This window comes from Lonchura striata, chromosome 14, assembly GCF_050655825.1.
Source record: "Lonchura striata isolate lonStrDom1 chromosome 14, ASM5065582v1, whole genome shotgun sequence".
In the NCBI taxonomy this organism is placed as follows: domain Eukaryota; kingdom Metazoa; phylum Chordata; class Aves; order Passeriformes; family Estrildidae; genus Lonchura; species Lonchura striata.
Window position 1 is genome coordinate 8,797,279 of NC_140716.1, and position 22,494 is coordinate 8,819,772.

A 22,494-nucleotide genomic window follows, 5' to 3' on the forward strand; every position below is an offset into this window, starting at 1 on the left:
TCTTATAATGTTAATGAATAATGGCAGCTTGATTGAGCTGCGTTTCATCAGAAAATATTTAATCAGGTTACACAAAAGACACTTGAGATAGTTACCTCTGAAAATTCCCCATGTTGCCCATGATAGGTGACAATTAGTATCTAGCACAAAGTATATAAGAGAAAAACAAGATTTGATTCTTATATAAGTATTATGATGGTTGCATGTGTCTGTCCAAGAGAATGTGCTTTAAGCACAGGTAACAACTGTGACTTTGCTAATTTGCTCTAAAATTCCAAGACATAATTGATTTAATTTTTTTTTTTTTTTGCCACTGCACAGGTATGTCAATTCAGTGTGGAAGTGTTTGAGAGATGGAGGGTATCAATCTTGCCTACTTAGAATGATGTAATAAAGGAACCATACTCAGTTCCATTTTAGTCTGATCTACTTTTCTAGATTTACCTATCCTGTTATAAAAAATATGTTTCCTCCCCCTAATAGTGTAAATATAGTCTTGAATTGCATCAAGTAACCAGACTTTGTACAAAGAAATAAGTGAAGTTGGGAGCAGTGTTAATAAGCAATATCCTTTGCTCCACTTTGCAGAGCTTATGGTCCATCTGGTGAACAAACACTGCAGGCTTATCTGAACTCCAACTCACAGCCTGACTCATAGGCGGTTTCGAAGCACATTCTGTAATCAGTGGAAGACTAAGTTATTTCAGAGTGAAGATTAGCATTTTTCTTAAAAACAGTCAAGTCCTTATCACATCAAAAGTTAGATTTTGGGTATGTGTTATGAGATGAAGGGGAAAAAGGTGAATGAACTGATTTGTCTAAGAGTGGGTATCTCTAATATGCTCAGTCTTAAAATCTGTGAAGAATACAGAACAAATAGCAAATTTATGTATATTCCTATGATATCAAAAAAATCACAGCATGTAAGGAATGTGCCTTAGGAATAGAAAAGGTTGGAAATAAGCCACGAGCAGTGTTTAATGAGTAATCTGCAGTAGCAATGTCTTCTGAAGACTGGTTTTCTTTCCCAAAGTGACAAAGTCTTTCTTTTTTTTTTCCTTCCATCACTACCAAAACAACAAGACTCCTAATCCCTTTAGTGCATATGGAGGACATAGATCTTTTCCCTGGGAGTCTGGCAGTGTTACTAGTCTAAGCATGAAATCTGAAAGAACAAAACAGGATAGGGAATTACTCCTTGAGAGTTTCACCATCTCAGACTACAAGTCACTGTATGCTCTGCAACAAGTTCCCAAAACATTACTTTTTGTTTTAAACACTGGTATATTGCAAGACTTAAAAGGTAGAGGAAGTGTATTTTGATTTTTTTGGAACCACAGAACCATCATTAACTCCATGTTCTGCAATTCTGTCATTTTATGGTTTACATGTGTGTTCTTCACCACTCAGGTATCCTGTACCATGGATATGCACTCTTCCATATTTTTTTTTCATAAACAAAACCGAGATTCTTTGCCAGGTACCCATTTTACATCAGGCTATTCTCCAAGTAGGTTATAGAATTCAGGTTCTCTCTTATGTACATGGGCAGAACTAAAGTCAAAGGAGATGTGACCACTGCATGCAAGAAATGCCTTCCATTCTGGTGGTTTTGTAAAGCTTGAGATTCCAGTAAACCTTTCTTAATCCACTCTGGTTTCATTTTACCACATCACAAATGAAAACTCTGGTGTCAATGAATATGCAAAAGCCAAATTTTTGACACCAACATTTCACTGTGGTAACACTGTCTATAAATTATCAACTGAACATACTCTGTCAGGATTCAAAGACAATAAAAGCAGGTTCTATGCTCAGTTTGTACAAAATACGTAATATGGATGTGGAATGTATATTACACCTTCCTTCTGAGAGATAAATTTAGTTCAGGACCTTGGCATATGCTCCACTTCAGGAAGTGAAGGAAAATGGAAGAATTATTCCCTTCACCATTACATTAAAGCGTCCCTTTTTCTTTATAATCTCTTGCATATAAAACCTTTTACTATCAATGAGGGGAAATGGCTGTATGTATACATTATATACAGCCCTCCATGTTGTGACAGCTTTTTCTTTCAGCCAGTGGTCGAGGATAATCACGGAAAGATTACCCATCTGTTCTTGCCATGTGGCATTCTGTCTCAGTAAGGAGATACTGCAGTCCGCAGCTTCCTGCAGTTCTTTTTTTTTTTTTTTTTGATGTTCTCTCATTAACTAAAAATTGTTTTATTATCCATCTGAGTTGCTAAGTTGGAAAGTCTGGAAGACTCATGAAGGTGACCTACTTTGGATTATCTAAATTAGAACTAACCGCTGCCTGTTGCAAATAGCATTTTGTTTAGATGCAGAAGATTTCTTTGGCTTGGGCTTTCATTCTAGGGTTTGCTTTTTCTGTCCACTTGATGGAAAAAAGCAAGTGGTACACAAAGAAGGGTAATCAAAGGAGAGAGATGGAAAAAAGAGACTTTTTCACTAAGAGTGACTTTGTAGGTTGTGTTTAGATGATTAGCCAGTTTTTCGGAACACCCAGCAGTTTTTAGACTACATTTTCTATGATGTCATACCAGTGAAAAGTATATGTAAAGATTTATCCCAGTAACCACCTGAAACATGTTCTATGTGTCTAAACTTCTACTGAGATATCACTATCATTTGCTACAGGAATAATAGCTAGAAAGGAAACGAGGTTTTAAAGAAGATTTCCATAGTTTTTCATCTTTCCTAACACTGGAAAATGCAGTATTTTAAAGACAAAGTTTTATTCTTAACCTCCTGATATGATACAAATTCATCTGTATGAAAGCTTGCTCTGAAAACATATCTGATTAAATAGTGTGACTGTTTTTCATAAACAGAGCCATTTTGTGGTAATTGATTTAATACAAGCTTTTCCGTCAGGAAACATTGTTTATAATGGCATGTCAAACCCAGTATTGGCAGCCTCAACAAATCATTTGCTACTACCAATGCACTTGTGTCCCTTTTGCACACTGGGCAGTGCCACAGAACAGAACGTGTCACTCTTTGCCAGTGTGTGACAGGGCATTTGCCTGATCTTCTGCACAAAGTCTCCAAACCCATGGACAAAGCTTCCCAGGGCAGGAAGGGGAGAAGTGCATTTTGTGCCATTGTCCCTGGGAGAGGGGAATGAACAGGGAGCTTGAATTCCTTCTTCAGTTTCTAACAGCTGAGTTGGCAATAGAGTGCTTCAGCTTCCCTCTGACACTGGTCTGCCGACACCATGGCTGTGTGGGATATTACATAGCAAAGACAATTAGACAAATTTAAGCAAACAAACTTGATAACTATCATTAATCTTTCTGTATTTATAAAGTCATTAGCAAAAGCAGGTGCAAAAACCTGTTTGGCTGTAATTTGGATGCTACAAGAAAAGGAAGTTTTCAGACAAGGTATTTGATGTGCCTTAAAAGATATACGGGAGGGTTTTTGTAAGACTAAGGCATTAGTCCACGTATGAAAAAGATGACCGTGTCATAGATTTTATCTTCTGAGCTGAAAGGGGCCCACAAGGATCATCAAGTCCAAGTGAATGGCCCAGACACAGAGAACCAACCCACAACCTTGGCACTATTAGCACCATGCTCCAACTGAGTTAATCCCAGTTTTGGTCTGTATGGTTTGGGCTTTGTAATGATTTCTGCTTTGATGAGCTTGAGGGCTGGAAGGAAAAAGAGCTGGTAAACCTATCTGTCCACATCAGCAACCTCACACAAAACACACCAGCTCCCTGCAATTTGCAGAGCTGTGCTGCTGACCGTGCCTGAGCAGAGGCTTCTGCTCCGTGCTGGCTTGCACACACTTGTAATCAGTGGTTTGTCTGCTGGTGTGTCAGCCTGCAGCTGCACAAATCAGGTGTGCTTGGACACGGCCCAGTTACATCACAGTACAGCACATACTATTGTAACCACTTTTAAGGAGAGGGCATGGTTTAGTGCCCACCATTGCAGCTCCATCAATTTTGAAAATTGATTCTCATCTCACATAGAAGCACTGTGGATGTGCTGACTCTTCAGTGGGGGCTGCTGGAGGCACAGGCTTGTTTGCTCTGTGGTCTCACTGAGGGAGATACTAAATTCTGCTGCTTCTATTTCATTCAGATCTGCCTTATAAGATGGAGATATTTACATGACTGCAGTTCTACCTTTTGAATAGTACAGTTCTTGGCTGACAACTCAGTGCTGAAATTACTGGTTCCTTCCACTTATTTCATTATTAAGCTGTTGGTATGACACACATCTGACAACTCGTTTGCCTGGAGAATGCTCTGCTCCAAAAGGCCAGGAGGTGTTTGCCACTGTTGTGGTGGTGAGGTGATGTGCAGGAGACACCTGCCTGTGTAATTCAGTGCAGAATTGCTCAAATACCTAAACATCTGTATGCACAAAACCCGGGATATACATGTATGGGCCTTTTGAATAGACAAGTACATGCCATGGATTAAAGTGTAGCTCACAGAATACAGATTAGGGATTGGAATTTAAATTGCAATACTTTGCCCCAGGACTGATGCTAAAAGGTGTTACATTTCTTGTACAGGCAGAGAAAATTAAGAAAAGAAATTAAATATTATTCAGTGAAACAGAAAATAAGCAGACTCTAAGTGATTACACCGTGATCTTAAAACAATTCAAGTATTCTGCAAATTACAGCAAAAGATAAATTCTTCAGGAAATCCATATAACAAGTTATTTGTATACATTGTGCAAGTTACCCATAAGATCAAACAAAATGTTATCATGAATTTTAATCCGATTTCTGAATTGTAGTAAATTTTGACAACGCATGAAGGATCCACTTCAACACAATCTGCATTTTCAACAAAGTGACTGGTGTGACATATGGCTCTTTTGCCCTGGGACGGCTTCTAGAATTGCAATGTAATAGTGACACACACCTTTCTTGATTAGTGAAGTAAAGTTTTGCATTAGAGCTTTCTTTTACTGAAAAGTATTACAATAAAATATTTTATATTGCTCGTGATGTAAATAAGCACCTGAAATTCCTATAAATTCAAGCAATTAGGTCTCAACCCAAGAAAGCACTTAATGACATGTATGGTCCCATTGAATCTGGGGACATAAGCAAGGGCTTCAATCAAAACATGTAATTAGGAGCTTTGCTGTGTTAAGGCTTTACAAAATGATGCTATGCAGATCAGCTACTATTCATAAAATATAATTTAGTGAATAAGGTAATTTGCTTGTTAGACAAAAAAGAGGTTCTAGATTCCTTCTCAAAAAATTATATACAGGCAGATTTCACATTGCTATTACCTCCTTAACCCTGATCCTCAGATTTACACAACTGTTGATGAGACTGTAGCTGATCCTATACAACATTGAAACTTCTCAAATGGCCACATTCTTTCCTGGAAACTGAACCAACAAATTTAGTACAGCTAGATGAACTCCACTGAAACAGATTCTTACCTCAGACTTTGATTTACCTGAGCACAGATGAAAAATGCAAAGAGGATCTGTGTCACCCTGATTTTTAAGCCCCATGTGGTGAAGAAAAAGGCATATTATGCATTTCATGCATTATTCTCTACTTTGTGCTGTATATAATTGGCAGAGCTTTTCAGTGAAAAAACTATCTGGCCAAATTCTCAGAGCCTCGTGCTCTGCAAAAAGCTGTCTTAAGTTAATCTATATTAGGAGTAATATTCAAGTTGACTGCACTCATATGAAAAATGTATTTTAAAAGGTCTAGAAGATACAATCTGCTATTTCTTGCCTGTCTTTTTTCCTTACTGTTGTTGGTCTCTCACGGGATTTCTTGCAGAGTGGTTAAGTGATCTATACTGAGGTTTCAAAAGCAAAGATAATAGGAGTTCTCTTCATGGGTTAAACACTTAACTGCTTTAATACAAGATGTGTAGGAGCAGCCCCTAATGACATTCAAATCTTGTTATTGCTGTGCTTCAGTATAGGATATACTTGGTTTTGTGGCTGCAAGAAGCAATTGCCAGAGATGACTTTAAATCCTGAACAACAAATAAATCCCAGCACATGGAAAAGATGCCTGATTTTGCTCTTACAGCAGGGCATCTTTGGACTTCATGCTGGCTCCTGACTTACAGCAATGCAAGTGACCCAGAGCAGTCAGTGCTGGTACCATACCTACCCTGGGGTCTGGCTGCAGGGGCACCAGCTCTTAACTTCACATTGGCCTAATATTTCTAACCCTTCTTTTGCAAAACACTGCTGCCTGTTCTTAGGGTCTTGGCCATTCCCCTAAAAACAGTATTGTGGCAAGCTCTAAGCCTTCAGTGTCTTTGAATCATATGTCCAACTTATTTTTCTTACATCCTCCAAGGCTAGCTAGTACTTGTCACCATTCCCTGGTGGAGACAATTCTACTGAAAACATTTACAGGAGCACTCCTACAGTTCCTCAAGCAAATTTGGCTGTCATAGCTCGGACTATCCATTTATAAATGTTAAACTTACCCAGCTGGCTCTGTCAGAAGCCTATTAGGCAGCATTCTCACAAACTGCTCTCCTTCAGAGTAGTAAAGACTATTTGAGAATGGTGATTTTGTCCTCTGACACAGCTGGCCTGGAAAGGAAGTGGAAATGAGTGAAAAGAGCAACCCCTCCCCAGGTTTCTAAGTAATTGTGCAAAAGGGCTAAAAAACCACTTAGTCTTACTATGGAGAAATGAAAATGAGCACTCTGAATAAGGAGAAACATTTCTGGCTCTGTTGTTCTTTGTCTCACACTGCCATTTGCTTCCTTCTCTGGACTAACCTGCAAAATATTACCAAGCACAGCTGTCACAGGAAATCTTGTGGTGGAGAAGGTGCTGTACCACCCCTTGCTAAAAGTCAATGAGTAAACCATCCAAGGCCTTAACTCAGCATGGGGTAACATTGGAAATGGTAAATTCTGTGACACAGACTATCTGTGCTCTATCGTAAGGGGGAAAAAAAGATAAATGAAAATATGTATTATATATCTTAGGACAATATTAGTAGATATGCTCATGGCCTTGAAATATACGTAAGACTGTTGCAAACAGAAAAGCAATTAATTGTTCTTGAGTTGAATTACAACAAGAAAATGTTTAGAAAGACACTAATAAAACTTTCTAGGCACTGTTAGGATCATTTAGGGAAGTTGTGAGGTTTTCCAGAAACAGTTTAGATTAATAAACTGTTGGAATGGATTCAGTGCTTCTGATTTTCCCTGTGGTCAAAATGAGTTTTCAGGATCCCTTCCATTCCAATATGTAGCAATACACAGAATGTGCTAGCAGGTGAACCAAAGGAGCAGGAGCCTGCCCATTCCACATGGAAACACAGATGAACTTGATGTTTCCTATCTGCCAATCAGGATGCTAGAAAAATAAACACAGTATTAATAGTATTATATCATTGAAAGAATCTAAAGAAACACTTGCAATGAGAAGAGCCAAACATGCCTTAAGAAATGCTAGCAAAGAACCAGCAGGCCTGAATTCAGTGTTTGTGGCAGCTGGCATTTGCCACCCCAGCGGGTCGGGCAGTGCAAGGAGCTCAGCCCAGGCCCCTGTGGGCAGCTCCTCTGCACCCCTCGTCTGGAGGCAAATTCAGCTTTTAACTGACTAGCTCACCCTTCTGCTGGCACTCATTCTGCATGCAGGTCCCTGGCTGTCTCTTGCACGTTGCATGCACTGCAACCGCGTGGCCGAGATTGCTCCTCTCCTTCAGAATTCATGGTGAGCACAGCCATTTCAGCAAACAGCTAAATAAGGCTTTTGGCCGCCAAATTTCAGTTTCATTGCTGTCAGAACATCACTTATCATGGCTGGGCTATAATTTTCAGGCTTGTAAAACCTCAATTGTCATGTTTGGATTTTCTTTAACACTTATTATAAATGCATGAATTTGATTTGTGTAGAATGGAATGACTCTCAGTGGCTCAGGGATTTGGCAAAAAGCATCATACATTTCATCAAAATTCTGTTTGGCCTAGGGAGGCGTTACAATTCTAGATAAAAAATGTGCTTTTTAAATGCAGAAGTAATTTGTAATAGAATGTTCCAAAATAATTCTGTATTAAAGATCAACTGAAACAAAAACAACATGATCTTTTCCTCTCCACCATGGGAATTAATTCAGATTGAGAAAACAGAATTGAGAGAGTCTGATTTGACACATTTTGCAAAATACATGGTGGGTGAGTGCAGGGAAAGGAAGCAATTCCATCACCTTGAGCAGGAGGCCAAGAAGTGAGCACATACAGTTCCTTGCAGTAATCCTTAGAGCTGTCTAGGAGCCTTAGGTAGCATTAGCAGCAACATTTGTGTAAATCATAATTAGTAACAAAGGAAATTACAGTAAGAGTTCTTTGGTAAACAGAAAGAGGAAGCCTACTGAAATTTGCTTCCTTTTAGTAGGACAATTTGGATTATTTAAAAGCATCTGAACATTTGTAAAAGTCTAGGAAGAATCTTAAAATGTCAAATTTCTAAAACAAAAGATAAAATTTTACCCTTTTTGGGTCATATAACTTGGAGCTATATTTACATTTGGTTGAAGCATTTGACTAAGCAAATACATATGTATGAGGTTTTATTTTTACACTTAATTTTGGTGTTTTGGTAAATGCAAATTATGGAAGAAGTTGATATGAATAAATTGGCACCAGCTTAGAAGTCACCTCATTGCAAAGTGAGAGACATTTGGGATTGTTCATCACCTTGCTACAGGGAAAGCTTCTGGTGTTAAGTCAGTCAGTCACATGTTATATAGCAGGAATGTTTTCAACTCTAGGCTGAGGAACTACCAGCTCTTGAAGGAGCCAAGAAACAAATGTAATACTTGAGCATGTTTACTGTAAAATGAAGGGCTATTTTATCTCAATCAAATAAACCAGCAACTGAACTGCAAATCTGATACTGAAATAAATCCAATTTACTCTCGTGTAATTGCTTATTTGATTCTCAACTATGACATGAAGTTAGAAAACAAATTGATATTCTGTCACTTCTGTTTCAGTATACTTAACTCAAACAAGTTGCCCTTTAGGTGCATCTTGGATGGAACGGTACTTTATCTTCATCCCAAGGAAATCAGTGTATTAAATTTGTTTGAAAAATTATTATCCAAACCATGACTCCTTTTCAGACAGTGTTTGAACTGCATACTAAAAAGGCCAAATTTCCCCCGAGAGCCAACACAAGCAAAAAGAATATAAGTACTGTAGTATATCCTCCCCCTGCAAGAAAATGTACCAGCAGCAAAGACACAACCACAGACAAACTCAGTAGGCACAGAAACTGCAGAGATCTTGGGGGCATGGGCATCTTCCTCTTTCCTCATGGCCAAAATCCAATCCTGATGTGACTCAGCATTTAAAGAATAAGCTAAATAAACCCTATGCTGTCTCAGCCATGATCAGAATACTAAATCCAGCTCCTTATCCACAGTGGGTGAAGTTAATAAACTGAAAGGTGTCAAAACCAAAGTGGAAATGAAAGGGCAGGGGACAGGAGGAACACCCTTTCTGCTGAGAAGTTCTAGGGGCTGAAAATGTTTGTTAAAATAAAAGAGAATCAAGATTCACACCAAAAAAAAACAAGGCTAGGTTGTTTAGCACAGGCACTGTGTGGAAAGGCTGGATCGGAACCACCGATAGAGCACCTCACCCTGGACTCACAGGGAATTATCTTCATCATCTCTAGTTTAAAAGTCAAATCAAGGCTTAGGGGAAAAAAATCCCTTTAAAAAGGCGAAGGCATAACTAATTCGTGTCTGTGCAAGCTGAGAGAAGATTTACAAAAATGGTCCCTGTGATGTTTGTATATTTATTTAAATTTATAAATGTAGGAAAAAGGCTGTTCTGGACAAATCACCATTTTTAGTGATATGTTCTACTTTAATTATAAACAATTTCAGATTAGTTAATATGCTTAAAGCTACACTATTAAAATTAGTGTTACAGAAACAAATATTAATTAAATAATGAGGTAGGACAAGTTAAGACATGGCACTAAGTACCAATAGGGGTGGGGTAGCAGTTTGTAGGAACTGGGAACATTAACAGAGAATTTCCAGAGCAGTCCAATTCTCCCCATTCAAAAATTCTATTATTGTATATTTCTACTCTGTATACAATAACCATAACTATTGCTAAAATATTTAGATTTTATGTAATATGTACTAGTTTTCCTGTTTTTCAAATTTGTGGAATAAATACCTGTCCTGATTTACATGTAGTGCAGTGTATTAAATTTTTAATGTTTCTTCTGGGCTCAGTACAGCTCTTTCATCCGCACTATCATTATGTTAATGAGGTAGTGAAATAATATTGATTTTAAAACTCTCATTTTCTGCCTTGTTAAAAAAAAACCCCAAACAGCTGTAAAGCCTAAAATATTATTTTTGCCCGAAATGCAGAATATTGTTGGCCTGCTTTACAGCACCTGGATTAGGAACAAAGGTGAAGTCACAAACCTATCAGGAAATCCCTTGAAATGGGAGTGGAAAGGCAACACACAACCCACAAACAACAAAATACCTGAAGGAAGAAACACACTAAAATTTGGGTAAAATTATCCCTTGAGTAATGCTGGATGGAATCCAAACTAAAATCACTGAACAGTGAAGCTACTCCAGTTTATGCCACAGTAACATCAAAATACTTCCTTCTCCTCTATAAACATCCTTTAATTCTTTCTGGAAATGGAAGAGTACCACATGTGACAAGTGTTCCTAAGCAGCATGCTGAGCACCAAATGTGAACTATAATTCATAATTCATGCTCAATTAATCATAATGTATAAGGAATGGCTCTGTTAATGCTTCTGCTAACTACCTAACCTATTTTGAGAGATGCAGGCAGAATTTCAGCTCTTGTGACTTGCTGTTGTGAGTGACAGACTATGGATACCCCAGCAGCTGTCAAAGTCACCAGCCTTCCCTCAATGAAGAGAAAAGCAATTCTCAGTATTGCAGGAAGCTAAGAAAAGCTCTGAAAGGCAGAAATGAAAGTCTGAGGGTGGAGAATGCTATCTTTTCTCATGTAAATCCCACTGAAAAGCAGCCTGTGTAATCCAAGCCTTGCATCAAACTAAGATTTGGAACAACCTTAATTTAGCAAATGAGCAATTTCCAAATGATACAACTGAAAGAGGAGAGGTCTGGTGTCTCCAGATATTGTTCTGGAGTTATTTTTACATGGCAGCCAGGGAGCAAATCCTGATTTAGGGGAAGAAGCTTTACCTTCACGTGCTACTATTTTTGTTAATCAGCAGGAGGAGTTAAAAATGGACTGGCTCTTTGCTCTGCTCCATTCACATTCTGACTGAGGAAACTGACTGGAATATTTCAAGCCACACTCACAGCTGATGGACCTGGAATCAGCCTCTCTGCCCCAGAATCTGTGGATTTTAGACAGCTGGACATGGTGGTCCACTATTTCTGAGCTGTATAAGCTGGCAAGGAGAGTGGGAACTTGATGAACACTTGTGTCATGCACCCCACAGGTACACAGTGATATTCTAGATTGACCACAGCATATCCAGGTTAAGTGCTTATGTTAGAAAACACATATAAAATTACCACGATGAAAGAGGAGAATCACATAAGGAACTCTGATGTGTTCTACCAATGAAATTTGGCTGTTACACCCTGCCACCTAAAGCTTAGGGACAATATAGAACATATTTTTCGAGCTTCTTGCAATAGCATTCCAGGAGTCTCCTGCAGCCCTCAGTATTGCAGGGCTTCCCAGCCAAGAGAAGCCCAGATAATTGTATTCCAACCTGTCATCAGTAGACTTTGGGGTGTTTTCTTTTTCCTCCCTCTCCATTTTAAACAGCTATTTTCCATCTCAAACCAGTAGAACCTGCCATGGAAAGCTGAGCTCAGCGTTAGAACACAGCTCTTGGAAAATGTCTCGGAAAACTATTAAACCACGTAGCATTCTTCTTTCTTGCATACCAGTTCCCGGCTGTTTTGAGCATCAGGAGAGCACGGCCGGACAGAGCGCGGCGCAGGGAGCGCAGGGCGGGCCGCGCTTACGGAGGGGCAGCGCTGGGCCGAGGGGGAGACGCCGGCGCCCGGGGTCACAGCGCGGGTGCGCCGGGCCGGAGGGGCGGCCGGTGCCCGCCTGAGCCCTCCTGTGCTCACCTGTGCCCGCCTGAGCCCTCCTGTGCTCACCTGAGCTCACCTAAGTTCACCTCTGCTCGCTTGAGCCCTCCTGTGCTCATCTGAGACCTCCTCTGCCCGCCTGAGCCTTCCTGTGCTCGTCTAAACTCACCCGAGTTCACCTGTGCTCGTCTAAACTCGCCTGAGACCTCCTCTGCCCGCCTGAGCTCACCTCTGCCCACCTGAGCCCTTCTGTGCCCGCCTGAGCTCACCCGAGTTCACCTGTGCCCGCCTGAGCTCACCCGAGTTCACCTGTGCCCGCCTGAGCCCTCCTCTGCTCACCTGAGCTCACCCGAGTTCACCTGTGCCCGCCTGAGGTCCCCTGAGCTCACCTGAGCTCACCCGAGTTCACCTGAGCTCACCCGAGTTCACCTGTGCCCGCCTGAGGTCCCCTGGGCTCACCTGAGCTCCCGCTGGAGCGGCCGCGCCTCCGCCCCCTCGCCGCCAGGTGGCGCCGCAGCACCGGCTCAGGGGGGGCGCGGAACCCGCGCGGGAGCGGGAGCGGGAGCGGGAGCGGGACAGAGATCGGGATCGAGGACCAGGATCGGGATCAAGGGCCGGGGATCTGGACGGGAACCGGAGCCGCTCAGGGCCAGCAGCTCGCCCGGCCGTCAGGGAGCGCACCCTGAGCCTGCCCCGCAGCCTTAATTCGGAATAATTCCTCGCGCTGCTGGGGGGGCGGCGCTGCCCCGGAGATGGGACACCGCCTCCTCCACGGCCACCGTGAAACTGTTCCTCTGCGACGGTGAAAGTACCGCAACAGCCTGAGCCTCCGACAACACCCACACGTGAGTAAGTGTACTCAAATTCACAGTCCCACAGAATCCAATTAAACAACGCAAGAGCATAAAGTTACTCATGTATTCACGGATACGGATAGCTGCGTCCAACGTTTACTTTGGTCTGCTGCCAGTTACAGTAACCATCCCTTATCTGCATTTCATTTCTCAGCTCAACAATTAAAAGTTACATTCAAGCATCCTCCTCCCAAGTGGGCCCACAAGGATGAAACTTTTATAGGTCTTGAAATACATTATGTATCCACTACTTGTGTTTGTTGTCCATGAAACCTCCAATGGACTCTGTAGGGAAAGCACAAAACAATTTACTATGTATTCAGAATTTTGTGCCGGTCTCAGTAATTGTTACAATGTCAGAATAAAAGGAACATAGCTATTTGATAATTAATTACACTCTAATTGCATGCACCTGGGAAAAATAGATAGCACTAAGGGGCAAACAGGGGGTCAATAATATTAGTATAGGTGATCACCAATCTTGCATATACAAGCACCAATTAGTTAAGCAGAATCAGTGATAATTTGCATAAAGGATTCTGAATGACATAAATTAAACACATGGAAAATAAGAGAAATAAAGCTACAACTTAATCTAAACTAGTGGTCCATTTTCCTTTTCTACGGCTGCAGCAGCAGGTTAACCCCTGGGAGGAATGGGAGCACTGATGCCACCTCCACAGCTGAACAATCCATGTGTGCAAAGAGCCTCCCTGCACGTTTTGGAGTGCAGCTGTGCTATATTAATGCGTGTAAGAGAGGTGGAAAACCAGGGCTGTTCACTCCTGTGCAGTGACAAGAGATGGTGCAGTGTAACTTGGCCCAGACGTGGCTCGCTCAGGGAACACAGCTGGGCCATCCACAAGCAGAAGGAACTGCTGGTGAAACTTTCTTACTCAAGTGTGGGCCCTGGTCTTTCATCTCCCAGAGGGAAAAAAAAATAGATGGAAACAAGGCTAGACTGCTGCTGATTCATAGGGTATTGCACCAAGCCACAAAGAGAAGTAAACCTTGGGCTGCTATTTTGAGGCCTCTTACTCATTTTCAGTGCAGCAGAGCTTCTCCCCAGCCCTCAGCTCAGCAGCAGTGACACAGCTGAATGGATTCTTTCCTGGGTTTGGTGGCACAGAGCTCCCCCAGGACTCCTTGGCTTGTGCCTACAGAATCTGGAAGTCACACATGAACCCCCCCAATCAGCACAAAAATCACTGCTGCTGATCCTGGCATTCAAACACATCGATGAGCAGTCAAGAAACAGCAGATTAGCACAACCAATGAGAACATGAAATTTTCAATCCCTGAACTCACAACTTCCAAGCTCAAGGACCTGTGGCTGTATTCAGCTGGTAAAGCCCAAATGGCTGAGCATCCCTCAGGTAAAACAAGAGTCAGAGCAGTACTTGTACAGCTCTGCACTTCCATGGCTGCTGCTTTTAGAGGAGCTCAGCTCTGCCCTCAGTCTCAGCCAGGCTGCCTTGTAATCAGACAGTCTCCTCAGGGGAGGAGCATAGAGGAGGAGACAAATCACCAAAAATGAGACTTGCAGCACACAGAGAGAGCACCATGCTCTGCTTCTGCATTTCTGTGTTGCCATTTAGTCCTTACACACTGATTCCTTCTCTCTGGGACTTGCAGCTGGGTCAGCATTTCCACTGCTTTTGCCTTTGCTGATATGCAGTGGGTGTAACTCCTGCCCATCTGCTACATGGACTTCATGCATGGTCACATAGTTCTATACAATTTTATTATTATCATGCAAACTGCTGCCCTTAGGACTGAAAAGCATCTGTGTCTCAGATGGAAGCATGGAAGTTTTTGGCCAGGGTGAGGAACCATTATATACCTACCATTCAAAGTGCGGTTCTTTTAAACTGAACTATGATGAAAAATGCCAATTGTAAAAATATCTGTGATGAAGATTCCAGGTCTCATAAGGACTCTGGGACTCCTGCATGGCTGTTGGATAAAAAAAAAAAGAATGTGCAGTCACTTCACAAACAGTGATGAGGTCCCTATTTTCTTTGATTATAGCCATTGGTGAGATGACAATTTCTCATTAGGCCCTTTCTGTGGTCCATGGAATGAAGGGCAGGTTGTCCAGCATGAGGCCAGGACAGGCCCCAGCAGAACATTTGAAATTCAGCTGTTAATCCAAGAATGCCTTTGCTGATGGGATCCATAACTGGAATTGATTACAGACCCATCCAAAGCCATGCACATCCCAGAGCCTCGGGAGCATTATTCTCACACAACTGTTCTAACCTTGAGGATGACTTGAGCTCTTGTCAGCCATCTGCCTTACAATAAGTTGACATCCTTATGTATTCTCTCTGCCAAAAGGCAACTTTTAAAATGCTATTTAAAAAAAAACTGTGTACAAATTAAACAGTCAACACATTTTACTGCTGCTCAGTAACTAAAATGTTTTCACTATGCTATGCAATCTATAACTGCTGAAATTACTTTCATGTGTGTTTATAAGTCTTCCTATATTTTCTCCTCATTACTCCAAATACATTTTAAAAGCTTGTTAAGATAGATTTGTTGGTATTTTGTATCTAGCTGACTGTGCATGTTAAAGGCTTCAACTGTAACTTTCCTAACTTGAAACACACTATTCTTCATGCTGCTTGTTAAAACACATATCATTCTAACCATGTACATTAATTGGCTTGTCTGGAGAAACAGAACTCAGTTTATGAAGTCTGTCATCCTGCTTTGTAGCTTAATTATAGAATAAAATTAATTTTCCTTCCCCCCAGCCAGACTATTTGCTCTGTGTTTTTCTTCTTTCCACCCCCCTCCCCTCCTCTTGCTGCTGTTTAAATTCCAGGGCTGAGGAACTGATGCTGCTTCAGCAGCTGCTCCAGGGCTGGTGGTGAGTGCAGGGTTCCTCAGGGAATGCAGGCTCTGCCAGGGTCCTACACTGCACTGTAACCACCTGGGGCTGAGAGGTGCTGGCAGACAATCCTGCCCAAGCTGGAGTCTGCCATTTCCAGCAGAGGCAAAGGATTATTTCAGTTATTGCACACTGACTTGTGATGTCCTGTGTACACCCAGCCCCTCTACAGCACAGCAGGGGTTGCCACATACCCAAAAAGCAGAGAAGCTCAGACATTTCCAGGGACAAACAAACCTGTAGAACACAGGTGGAGTAACTCTTGTCAGAGCCAACCCTCAATGAGAGCTGACATCAAGCTCTTTTGAGACCAACACTGAATAAAGTGCCCACCATCGGTAACTCCACTGGGTTTGCCCTAAGGGCTTTATTTTCCAATATCAGTCCTTACTCACAGGTCACAGAAATCAAGAGTAGCCCAAATTAGACTGCCCAGGAGTGAGGGAAACTCAGGTAGCTCACTACAAACCACAGAACTGAAGGATTAAGTCACAGGTCAGCAGCTGCAGTCACAGCAGGACTGCCACTGACTGCAGGGGCACCAGGAACTCCCCCATGGAAGGAAAAAAGAGTTTATTCCTACCAACTGAAACCTAATGTACTAAAGAAGGGATTTTTTAAAATATCCAGAACTATAAGAGATCTCTATGAAAATTAACTTTTTTACTACACCATCCTGCTAAGGGTCTAAATCCAGAACTCCCATCCAGCAAGTCCCAGCTCCCTAAACCTCCACTCTTCTGAAAAAGTCCCCTCGATAGGCTGATTTTAGGGCAACTCTTCGACAGTGGAACAGTGCAAAGCAGCAGGAACCTGAAGCATTATACACCCCTTACAATACCCAGGTATGCTAATTGTTTCTGCCCTCTCTAAAACAAAATTCTGCATGTTTTAGAGATCAGATCCTGTAAAAAGTCTTCTGAATCAGAAGCCATAATCTTAACTCAGAGCTGTGATAATTTGAAATCAAAATTAACAAACTTCCCAATGTACTTCCCAATTTGGCTTCTTATAGCACAAAACCTAATTTCCCTTTACAAAGGGATCAATCTAGATCAAGACATGTCTTCCAGCAAGCAGCCCCTCTGTGAAAACATTCAGGTAAAAATTCTTACTTTAAGAAAGGATCCTCCAAGTTCTCCCTTCTGAGTGCACCAGCCCACTCCCCCCAACAATGGCAGGAAGGCTATATATGCCAAGAGTTATTGGCATCATCTCTAACTAGGCATTCTGCTAGTGATTTAGGAAATCTGTTAATAGGAAATTAATTGGAATCAGGATCAGCCAATTGCACAAATTTTCCCCTTGATTAACACACCCACTTGTCGACAGGATGAATTACAAGTCGTGCCATTCACTGACGTAGCTGGGCCCCAGGGAACTCGGCGCTCTTGCAGTGTGGTGGCATTTAATGTGTCCTGGTGATGCTGGCAGGGTTTGCAAAGCCGGGGGTGTCCCAGCAGGAGCTGAGCGGGGAGAGCAAAGCTCAGTCCCACCCAGCCCTGCCTGTGACCTGCTGGGCTCTGCAGAGTGACAGTGACACAAACTCGGTGTGAGCAGCCAGGAGCGCCACAGCTCAGCACCTGCAGCAGCCCCAGGGAAGCACAGGTGGGGAAAGGTGAGCCCAGCAGAGCCCAGTGCAGCGTGTGCTGCCTCCCTGCTGCTGCAGGGCTGCAGCTCTGGCTGCTGCGCTCCCTCCTGAGCCAGCTGCACGCAGCACAGCTGGAGCCCTGCTCTGCTGCCCCACACAGCCAGCTGATTCCCGTGCCATTTCTTCTGGGCTCAAATCTTCATCTTTCTTATGTTTCTAGCTTAAGAAACCTTGATCAAACCACTGAACTTAGAGTAGTGCAAGGCAAGTGTGGAGTCAAACGGGGTCAGCAGATGCCCAGCAGAGCTGTGGGCTGAGGGCACTCGGACCCAGGAGCACACAGCACCTCTGTCCCTGCTGTGTCCTGGAGCAGCCTCTCCAGAGTCAGCCAGAAATACCCACAGCAAACACCAGAGGTACATGGATATTCATTTCTTCACTGCCATGAGTATTACCAAATTATTTCTGAAGAAAAACCAGACAGGGCTGCCACAAGTATTTAGATTTGGCCTAATGCTGCCCCAGCACCTTGGGAAGAGCATGGCTTGCTAGGATAGCTTGCAGTTGGCCGTGGGACTTGAGGCAGGCTGTTTTCCTTGAGTTCAGTGTTCTACAATTCCACATTAAGTACAGTGAATGCTAATGAGACAGCCCTGGAGCTGCTGGGGTGGTCTGTAACAGGGGATGACAGGTCCCCAAGGAGAGCATCAGACTCTCCTCTAATGTGACAAGTGTGGCTGTGTGATTCTCTGCTCCCCTGACACACTTTCCCTGCTGCCTTGTGAGGAAGGACAGCCTTTTATCTCGGGGAAGAGGTAGTGGGTTGGAGGAAGCTGATGATCAGCTTTGCTCTCATATGGAGGGGGATGAGTTGCAAATTACCTGCTGTCAGTGGAAGGCCAAGCCAGAGCAGAATGTTGGGCAGGGTGCTGGGCTGGAAACAAGATGTATGTTAAAAGGGGAATGGAATGCTTGAAGGGGACTGAGTGTTTCCAGGCAGAAAACATTTTGCAGAAGAGATGTCTGCATAAGTAACATCTTTATAAGCAGGGATATATGGAGATTAGAAATTGCTCCTAAAGTTCTGAGAAAATGAAGATTTACTGCTTTAAGTAAAAAGGGAAAAGGAGATGCCAGGCTGTGCCCCTGCTTTGCAGGGAAAGCATTACTGTGTGAGGTTTAAATGAATAGCTGCAAGGAAGGCTGAGTAGGCTCTGCTCACTGTCAAAGACAGATTGAACCTGAGCTCACTTATGGCAGAGAATGATCAGCCTCTGAGAGAGAGCAGTGGGGTCACTCTGCCTGCCCCAGTGCCCCCATGGTGCCCGGGGTGCCCTCCTGGCCCTGCCAGCCCAGCCACACTCAGAGCCCAGGGCTGGGCAGGGTCTGAGCCCAGGGAATGCCCCAGTGTCCTGGGACTGGGAACTGCTTTAGACAGCCAGGGAAGCACTGGGACTCTCTGCTGGCAGGGGCAAGGGCAGCTCCTGGAGCAGCAGGCAGTGTGGCAGTCCCAGTGCCCTGCAGCCACAGACAGCCAGGAGGGACGGACAGCCAGCAGACACCAAATCCATCTCCTGAGCCCCGAGCCAGCCCAGGGGGCACACAGCACCCAGGCACACCCTGCACAGGCACTCACTGCCTGTCACAAATGCATAAATCATGGGCTTTGCATCCAATTAGTACTCAAAGGTGTGAAGATTTTTCTACATTTAGAAATTTCTAAGAAATTAGTCTCCAAACCAATTGCTTTCAGGCTAATGCCTCCTGAGGGTTTGGAGGGGATTATTTGTATGTATTTTTTTTCCTGACTGTTGCCAGGCTTACTCTGAATGCCAAGCTCCTGTTGCTTTACCTGTGCATAAGACGATGTTGCAAATGCCAGAGATGACAGTTTTCCTTGCAGGAGCCTGGAGCTTCCAACCCAGTCAGTAATGGCAAACACCACCCCCATCATCTTGAAATGCCCACATTCTGTACAGAGAGCACTGTGGATACATTAGTGATCAAACTATGTTAGCTATGATGAATAAAAGTCTTTGAAGATTAAGCAGAGAAAAAAAAACTTTGAAATAGATACTGAAAATTTATGTTGTCCTTTTACTTATCTAAAGTTTCCAACAGTGGTCTTGCAGAACAGAACTGACCAGAGATTTCTTTACCATGCATGAAATGATTTTATTTCACCCTGGTGCAGGAAATGACATGAAAACCATGCAGAAAATAGTAACGTTTTAAGTCTGACAGGAAAAAAGGCAAATAGAATGATTCATGCTAAGCTCAGAAATACTATCCCCTTCTTACCTGCTGGCCATCCCAAACCTGGTCTCTGTGTGGAGCCAAGAATTAAAAATACATTAAACTCCATTCAATTTGCAGGTAACAGAGAGGTATCAACTGGAAAAGATTAACTCATTCCTTCCTCTGATGCTGTTTGTAGAAACCACACAGTGCAGAGAGAGTCCCAACAGAAAATGGGATCTCGTTTTGCTGCAAGACAAAGTTGCACAGCTCTTCTTCAATCAAGCTGTTAGGAACTACTACAGCAGTAGCATTTTGTACACCTTAGAAAACTTCAGGAGTCATAGTACACAAGAGCTCAGTTCCCAACATTAACAAAAGTAAAAATTCATATCAACAGATTTTTTTTTTAATCAGAACAGCTTTTAAAGACACTGCAAATGAAAATATCTTCTGTGATATTTTCCTTGTGAGAGGGCAGGGGTTGTGTTCTCTGAGCCAAAGGTGTGGCTCATCTACCTGAACCCACACTCACATCACGCCTTTCCCACCCGAGGAACTTCACATTGTATTTTCCTGGTGGAACTGTAGGCTTCTGTCAGAACCAGCAGTTTGCATTCCCTCCCACAGCTTGTCCCTGCTCCAGGGTCCTGTCCCCTTGCCTGTGCTGAAATCAATGACTGGGCTGGTCAAAGGGGACGGGCAGAGTATGAGATTTTGTGGGGATATTTTTACTGAGAAAGTTTCCTGTCAAATTTGGCCAACCACCTCTGCAAGATGCAGTGCAGAAGGGATGGCAGGAATGCAATGCCAAGGGTGGAGCTGGGAGCGTTCCTGACAGCAGCTGTCATTAAATAGGTGTAACACCAGACTGTACCTTATGGGTACTAAGGATGCTTGTTTATATAATCTGAAAGTCAGAAACGATTCTGAGGAAGAGAGTGAAAATTGGAGATAAGTAGGAAAAGGCATTCAAAATAGCAGAGGAATCCATTAATTGACTCTGATTCCAGGCAACAAATCTGATTTTCCTTTAGCTCATATCAAGCAAAATCTGTCTGCATCACTCACATTGTTCTGAACTCTGTTAGGATTTGTTCAAAGTCTCACAGCCCACCCAAAAACTCTGCTGGGTTTCATTGATTTTTGTGCTTGGGTGAGATCAAACACACATAACCTTGCAAAATTCAAAAGGCAGATCACGTGCAAAGAAATTACCAGATACTCTGCTTCCCCATGATGCTTGTAGGCAAGCTTTTACACAACTCTGTATTTAGCTCTTCCCACCTTTGATGTTACCAGATCTCAGATGGCATTTCCCCTTTCCTTTATATTTTCTTTAAGCCACAGTGGCATTTTTTAACTAGAAGCAGAAATCTCTTGGATTTTGACAGCTGCTTTCCATTGTCAGCCAGAGAATAACAGGGTCTAACTTCTAATCTTGAATTGTCTTTTAAACTAAAAACTGCCAGAATCTTCTGCTAATGGAGGCAGAAACATTTGCATGCTAATTTGCTTCTGAATGATTTAAAAACGCTATTACTGGCAGCCTGGAGAAATAACTATTTAAGAAGTCTATCCAATTTAATATTTTTATTATCATTTGCTATTCATACAATAACACTGATGTCCCTGGTGTTTAACAGGGACACTCATCACTTTACACATTAACTGCCTAATCCTAGCAAAACCCCTGTTTGGAAGACAAGTACTGTAATCTTTCCTCTGCAGATGAGGGTGTTCCAGTGCCACATCCCTGCATCTTGCCCAGGAGCACAATGCAAGAGGCAAGAGGAGGCTGGCAAAGGGACACCTGGTGCTGGGGCCAGCTCTGGCCACGCCAGGAGCATCTCCTCAGCAGGACAGCCCCAGCTTGTGAAGAGTGCTTCCATTCCTGGGCTGCTGCCCATTTCCATGGATGGGCCTCACTGCCTCTCTGTTTGTCCATGGATATGAAGCAATCCAGCCCAATTAGAGCAGACTTTGTAGCTGTGTGTGGTTGTATGCAGTGCTTGTGTGCAGTGCATGCTGTGTAACCTGAGTGCTCCAAACAGAACAGCCCAGCCCCTGGAACTGCTTAGAGACTCCAGGAATGGGCACCACGGATGCAGACCTGAGCATTCCACACCCAACCTGACTGGTGACACACTGTTACATAGTTCCATAACCTTCACTTATGGAACCAGCACCTGCACAGGTGTGAAATATCTTCCATGTGGTCCTTGATTCAGTGCAAGGGTCAGAGCAGCCTCCAGCAGACACTCAGTGTCACAGCTACTTTTCTTGTTACCCAAAATCTCTGGGGACTGGCCTTGCTCCACCTGGGCTCCCAGGACTGATCCCACTGCTGCCTGCACTGGAACCTCACTTCAGGGCAGAACAAGAAATAAATATTTGTTTATTTTCAGGCCTTAAGGTGGTGCCTCCTTCCTAGAACTGCTGCCTTGTCTATTAAAACAACACAAAATGGTTTCTCATTTCATATAGACACATCTTGAATTTTCCAGCTGTCATCTGACAGATAGGAGCATTGGGAGAGAAAAAAATAAACAAGCATAGTGTATAAACAACCCTGGGGAATAAGTTTTGCAGACTCTGAACATCAATGATGTGCAATTCTTTGTTTGCTGAAGTGAGCAAGTACATAGGGAGAACTGTACATAACAATTATATTAAAACACTGCACAGGGCTTGAGCTTTAAATATCTCAGAGGAATAAAACATAAATGCAAAGATATTTTCAGCTGTTTCTTTAAGAGGGAGAGGTGAAGGTTGTACACAGGGTGTGAAGTACCGTGGGCAATCTGAGAGCT

General features: G+C 42.9%; 1 long non-coding RNA gene across 1 annotated transcript; it reads right to left on the reverse strand.

The window, feature by feature from the left end:
- Positions 1 to 289: 289 nt before the first annotated feature.
- Positions 290 to 17,447, reverse strand: LOC146766078 (uncharacterized). Its single transcript, XR_014958529.1, has 4 exons — positions 16,968 to 17,447; positions 6,674 to 6,772; positions 6,473 to 6,581; positions 290 to 3,245 (listed from the first exon to the last, which is right to left on the reverse strand). It is a non-coding gene; the product is annotated as an uncharacterized LOC146766078 (long non-coding RNA).
- Positions 17,448 to 22,494: the final 5,047 nt, after the last annotated feature.